Raw genomic sequence first — 7,304 nt, 5'->3', positions numbered from 1 at the left:
AAAAACCTTCTAGCAGCACTTTAGCTCCTCCAGCCTCCACAAATGCTAATCACACCAAGGCAGCCACTGTACAGAAACCTGCACCTCCACCCTTAACACATAAAACCCCTTTACCTATAGGCAAAACTCCCATAACTCGTACCAACACACAAGCGATCCCAACAGACACCAAGGGCACCACTGAGCAAGTACAGGGAAAGCCAGTAACAACTGCCGACCCTCCCAAAACTAAACCAAAGCCCCCTCCCCGCAAACCTTTGGACATCCAACAGGCTGGTGATACCACTAATAAACCAGCTAGACCCAAGAGGCCTATCCACCTCCCTCCAGAGGCAAGCCCCTACACTGTGATCCTCACGGGGGTCCCAGAACTAGAGGAAAACACGAGTGAATCTACCTGGTCCCTAAAAAATAAAGTCATGCAATGGCTTAATATTAACAGACCCCTCCCTTCACATTGTAATAGTAGACTCTCCATGGTACGTAGGGTCCCTTGGATCGGGGAAACAAGAAAAAGAATACAGGGGGACTGTATTATCATTAATTTTGATGACCCAGAGACAGTCAGATACATATGTTCTTGGTCAACCTTGGAGAGAAAGGGAGGTATAGACACTAATCGTCTGTCCTTTTTCTATCCTCCAAGGTTTTCTCATGAACAAGACTACCCCCTTAGTTGGAACCAATCTCCAGGTTGGAGCTGGTCCCAAGTAGATACACGTAACAGAAGAAGGGATTGGGATAATTATCCTTGGAACCCAAGAAGAGAGCAACCCTATGCAGAGGGGTGGAGGGAGGCACCAACTAGTAATTATTTTTCAGTCTTAGAAATGGTGGATTGACCATCAAGCAACCAAACATCTTCTAAGAACAAGACAAAAATTCCCCCGTCTCCTGTTAGCTCGGGGTCATTTCCAAGTCAAACTGGGGAACCTGGCATGGAACAACTCATTGTGGGTCCTACTAACATGTCCCTTCCTGGGCCCACGACCGCACAAACTGATGGATCTCTGGCTCCCCTTTCGCCCTCAACTCCTGATCAAAGTCATTCTCACCGCCCATCAAATCACTCTGACTCTAACCAACATATGTCCATTCTAACCTGGAACATAGCCGGTCTTTCAAACAAAGCAAAGGACCCAACCTTCTTGAACTTCGTAAACACCTTTGACATCATAGCGCTTCAGGAATGTTGGGACCTGTCACCTACTAACCTGGACGGCTACAGTACACACTTTACCCCAGCCATTCAGTCTAATAGAGGCAGACCTTCGGGAGGTCTTTGCCTATATGTTTCAAATAGGCTCAATGTATCTCTAGAATGCGTTGAGCTCGCTCCATCTGATCTTAGTTCAAAGACCTTTGGTCTCTCCCTACAGGCCTTCAGAATGACTGGGAAAGAGGTTGTTAGTTCTCTCATTATAAACCTATATAATAGCGCACAGAGAGACGACCAACCAAAATTTACAGAGTTTCTATCCAAACTTATAAAGAAGGGCATGGGAGGGTCCTGTTCAGATAGACGTCTAGTCATCTTAGGAGATTTTAATTGTCATCTATGCCCACACAGCGGAACTAGGGTTTGTGACCTAAGAGCCCCAAATGGTGAACATACCACCCATTTCGAACACTCAACTATGGGATCCCAACTGAACAACTTACTACATGAATGGGATCTGGGCTTCTTTAATGACTTAACAGTGCCCTCGACTGACTTCCTACCTACATTTCATGGAAGGGGATCGTTTACTATAATAGACTTCATCCTCTTGTCCAACAGTCATCATGGCGAAGCTCGAGAAACCAGGAGAGAGGAGCTGGTTATGAGCGATCACTATTCTATTAGTGCCAAAATATATTCCCCTTCTAGTGGTAACAAGTCTGGGAGCACTACAGGAAATCTCTACTCACACTCTATATCACTTTCGTCGAAAAACGGTTATACCATAAAATGGGCTAAAATTGACACATCTAAATTCCTTGAAAATCTGATCATGTTTGACCCTGATTTATTTCGGACTTGCCTAGAATACCCTCCCAATCCACAAGAAATTATCCTTGCATTCGACCAAATCGCTTTACAAATCCGGAAAAATTTGACCAGAAATCACAATAAAAGCAATGTGTCCAAGAGCTTCGGATGGTTTGATCACGAGTGCTCAAGCACTCATAACATCTTAAAGGCTACCCTCAATAAATCCCCAAAAAACCGGTTGGAAATAAGATCCGCCCGCGCTGCTTATAAACAGGCAATTAAAAACAGGAAAAAGGAATTGAAAACTGCCGCCTGGGAAGCTTTGTTAAAAGCAAGCACTTTAAGAGACAACACGGCCTTTTGGAGGGAGGTCAATGCCCCTTTTTTCAATGATAGGTCAACCGACCTCATAGAAATCGCCATCACGGAGGAAGTCTGGATAAATCACTTCACCGAACTGTATAAATTAGATGACCAGATCGAACCACTCAACCTTGAAACTCAGTTAATGGAGAGAAACGAGCCGCAAAGAAACCATATAGAGTCGTTTCTGCTTTCCATTTATTTTAATCATTCAGAAGTGGAATTGGCCATTCTTGAAAGTTCTAATGCCAAAGCCCCTGGCCCGGACGGAATCCCAATAGATTTATTTAAAGATAACATTCAACTGTGGGCACCAATTGTTACAAACGTCCTTAACTGTTCTGCTCACAAAGGATTCCCCGTAACCTGGCAAGAAGCTATTATAATACCCATTTTTTAAAAAGGTGAAAGAATGGACCCAAAATGTTACAGACCAATTTCCTTACTGGACTCCATGATGAAGGTGGCTGGGAGAGTCCTGCTGAACCAACTGCAAGCATGGGCTCAGGAAAACAACATTTTGTCTAAATTCCTATATGGGTTCGTTTCTGGTCTTGGGACAGTGGAACAATGTCTTAACTTAGCTTTGATCACCGACAAATATGTGATGGCAAAAAGGAGCAATATATATATGACTTTCGTGGACTTAAGCTCTGCTTTTGATTGCCTTAACCACAGTATACTTTGGTCCACCCTCTCTGCCATGGGAGTTGATTCTAACATACTCGCCTTTATAAAAGAACTGTACCGAGGAGCCGGGGCCAAGGTTCGCTATGGAAAGGATGGGACCTGTACGAGTAAATTCCCCATCAAAAAGGGGGTCAGGCAGGGCTGCATCCTTGCCCCCTTTCTTTTTAACTTGTATATTAACAGTGTTGCCGACTGCCTGGCGAAATTGGACGTTGATTACCCTAAAATAAATGGCCTCGCAGTCCCAATTCTTTTATATGCGGACGACCCTGTTATCATGTCCAGGACCCAATTAGGGCTACAAAAAGCATTGTCAGCCTTTTCAACATTCATGGGTGTGAGAGGCCTTAAGATTAACGTAAGCAAAACTTTTACCATGTGTTGTAGTAAAAAAAAAAACACTTCTTGCAATACGTTTATTAATGCATCCAAGATTAGCCTCACGAAAACTTTCACTTACCTGGGCATACTTTTTAATAGTAAAGGGTCATGGAATAATGCTATTAATACTTGAAACTTGGCTTTTATCAGGCAAATTGGAGCTCTAAAGAAATTTGCCACAAAACTAGGTGGGAAACCGGTTGGGATCTTGTTGGACATATTTGCAGCTAAATGTGTCTCCACTGCAACATATGGAGCTGGAATCTGGGGTCTGGCGGACTGTGGAGAGATACAAACCAGCGAGAACGCATTCGTGAGATATCTGCTGGCTGTCCCTCGATCTATTTCTACCACAGTCTGTCACAATGAGCTCGCCCGGGTACATATCTCGGACATTATCAAAGCCGCACCAATTCTGTTATGGCACAAAATATGGTCCTCGGAAAAAACAGTGCTGAACCAAGATGTGATTAAGGACTGTATGGCCTTAACTGAATCAAGAAAAATACCTTGGCTTGCCTATGTACAGAAATTTTTAACATCATTGGATTTAGCTAATTTATATGTCAACCCGACTCTGTGTCTAACCATCTCTAAAAAGGACCTTAAGGCTCGCTGTTTAGGTCTACTTGAAGACAGGCGCTCCTATATTGAAGGTAATAAATCATCGATTGCTCACCACAATCTCTCACTTCATGATGCTGGCATTCCCTCTTATCTTTCCCCGACACTATCAACCTATACGAGAATGCTGCTAACAAGGATGAGGACGGATTGTTTTTATCGTCTACTAACATTTCCCACCACAAATGACTGGTCTACTAACCTGGTGGTCTGTCCTTGTGACAATGTTTCCAAGCAATCCAACATTCATGCTCTTTTATTCTGCAAATTTTATGACTGGGGAAGAAAGAAACATCTCCCCCCACTCCTGAAACGGTGGGACTTAAGACAGTGTAGGCCAGCCTTACTCAAGCTATACATGCTCAAAGATGAACTTACAATTACTGCAGCTGCTAGCTTTTTGAAATTTGCAGTAAGGTGCAGAGCAACTATGAATTAACTGTCTTCGGATTCCCGACAGCCATAATTTGTAAAACCTCAAAGACTCTTTTTATTCCTCAATTCTATGTTTTATGCCTGAGTTTTGAACTCATTTTATTATGCTGTATTATATGTGCTTTTATGATTTTCCTTTGCTAAAATCGAATAAAGCTTTTTGAATTGAATTGAATTGAATTGTGTCTCTGGCAGGGACCCTGTCTCCAGACTCTGCAGTGTGTCTCTGGCAGGGACCCTGTCTCCAGACTCTGCAGTGTGTCTCTGGCAGGGGCCCTGTCTCCAGACGCTGCAGTGTGTCCCCTCAGGGGCCCTGTCTGCAAACTCTGCGGGGTGTCTCTGGCAGGGGCCCTGTCTCCAGACTCTGCAGTGTGTCCACTCAGGAGCCCTGTCTCCATACTCTGCAGTGTGTCTCTGGCAGGGGCCCTGTCTAAAGATTCTGCAGTGTGTCTCTGGCAGGGGCCCTGTCTCCAGAGTCTGCAGTGTGTCTCTGCAGGGGCCCTGTCTCCATACTCTGCAGTGTGTCTCTGGCAGGGGCCCTGTCTAAAGATTCTGCAGTGTGTCTCTGGCAGGGGCCCTGTCTCCAGACTCTGCAGTGTGTCTCTGGCAGGGGCCCTGTCTCCAGTCTCTGCAGTGTGTCTCTGCAGGGACCCTGTCTCCAGACTCTGCACTGTGTCTCTGGCAGGGGCCCTGTCTCCAGACTCTGCAGTGTGTCCCCTCGGGGGCCCTGTCTACAGACTCTACAGTGTGTCTCTGGCAGGGGCCCTGTCTAAAGATTCTGCAGTGTGTCTCTGGCAGGGGCCCTGTCTCCAGACTCTGCACTGTGTCTCTGGCAGGGGCCCTGTCTCCAGACTCTGCAGTGTGTCCCCTCAGGGGCCCTGTCTACAGACTCTGCAGCGTATCTCTGGCAGAGACCCTGTCTCCAGACTCTGCAGTGTGTCTCTGGCAGGGGCCTGTCTCCAGACTCTGCAGTGTGTCTCTGGCAGGGGCCTGTCTCCAGACTCTGCAGTGTGTCTCTGGCAGGGGCCCTGTCTCCAGACTCTGCAGTGTGTCTCTGGCAGGGGCCTGTCTCCAGACTCTGCAGTGTGTCTCTGGCAGGGGCCTGTCTCCAGACTCTGCAGTGTGTCTCTGGCAGAGGCCCTGTATCCAGACTCTGCAGTGTGTCTCTGGCAGGGGCCTGTCTCCAGACTCTGCAGTGTGTCTCTGGCAGGGGCCTGTCTCCAGACTCTGCAGTGTGTCTCTGGCAGGGGCCCTGTCTCCAGACTCTGCAGTGTGTCTCTGGCAGGGGCCTGTCTCCAGACTCTGCAGTGTGTCTCTGGCAGGGGCCTGTCTCCAGACTCTGCAGTGTGTCTCTGGCAGAGGCCCTGTATCCAGACTCTGCAGTGTGTCTCTGGCAGGGGCCTGTCTCCAGACTCTGCAGTGTGTCTCTGGCAGAGGCCCTGTCTCCAGACTCTCCAGTGTGTCTCTGGCAGGGGCCCTGTCTCCATACTCTGCAGTGTGTCTCTTAAGGGACCCTGTCTCCAGACTCTGCAGTGTGTCCCCTCAGGGGCCCTGTCTCTAGACTCTGCAGTGTGTCTCTGGCAGGGACCCTGTCTCCAGACTCTGCAGTGTGTCTCTGAAGGGGCCCTGTCTCCAGATTCTGCAGTGTGTCTCTAGCAGGGGCCCTGTCTCCATACTCTGCAGTGTGTCTCTGGCAGGGGCCCTGTCTCCAGATTCTGCAGTGTGTCTCTGCAGGGGCCCTGTCTCCAGACTCTGCAGTGTGTCTCTGGCAGGGGCCCTGTCTCCAGATTCTGCAGTGTGTCTCTGCAGGGGCCCTGTCTCCAGATTCTGCAGTGTGTCTCTGGCAGGGGCCCTGTCTACAGACTCCGCAGTGTGTCTCTGGCAGAGGCTCTGTCTCCAGACTCTGCAGTGTGTCTCTGGCAGGGGCCCTGTCTCCAGATTCTGCAGTGTGTCTCTGCAGGGGCCCTGTCTCCAGACTCTGCAGTGTGTCTCTAGCAGGGGCCCTGTCTCCATACTCTGCAGTGTGTCCCCTCAGGGGCCCTGTCTCCAGACTCTGCAGTGTGTCTCTTCAGGGGCCCTGTCTCCAGACTCTGCAGTGTGTCTGTGGCAGGGGCCCTGTCTCCAGACTCTGCAGCGTGTCTCTGGCAGGGGCCCTGTCTCCAGACTCTGCAGTGTGTCCCCTCAGGGGCCCTGTCTTCAGACTCTACAGTGTGTCTCTGGCAGGGGCCCTGTCTCCAGACTCTGCAGTGTGTCTCTGGCAGGGGCCCTGTCTCCAGACTCTGCAGTGTGTCCCTGGCAGGGGCCCTGTCGCCAGACTCTGCAGTGTGTCCCCTCAGGGGCCCTGTCTCCAGATTCTGCAGCGTGTCTCTGGCAGGGGCCCTGTCTCCAGACTCTGCAGTGTGTCCCCTCAGGGGCCCTGTCTCCAGACTCTGCAGTGTGTCCCCTCAGGGGCCCTGTCTCCAGACTCTGCAGTGTGTGTCTGGCAGGGGCCCTGTCTCCATACTCTGCAGTGTGTCTCTGGCAGGGACCCTGTCTCCAGACTCTGCAGTGTGTCTCTGGCAGGGGCCCTGTCTCCAGACTCTGCAGTGTGTCCCCTCAGGGGCCCTGTCTCCAGACTCTGCAGTGTGTCTCTGGAAGGGCCCCTGCCTCCATACTCTGCAGTGTGTCTCTGGCAGGGGCCCTGTCTCCAGTCTCTAAGGTGTGTCTCTGGCAGGGGCCCTGTCTCCATACTCTGCAGTGTGTCTCTGGCAGGGGCCCTGTCTCCAGTCTCTAAGGTGTGTCTCTGGCAGGGGCCCTGTCTCCATACTCTGCAGTGTGTCTCTGGCAGGGGCCCTGT

Source organism: Lissotriton vulgaris, chromosome 2_1 (assembly GCF_964263255.1).
Source record: "Lissotriton vulgaris chromosome 2_1, aLisVul1.2, whole genome shotgun sequence".
Taxonomy (NCBI): domain Eukaryota; kingdom Metazoa; phylum Chordata; class Amphibia; order Caudata; family Salamandridae; genus Lissotriton; species Lissotriton vulgaris.
Note: the sequence above shows the minus strand (reverse complement) of the source record.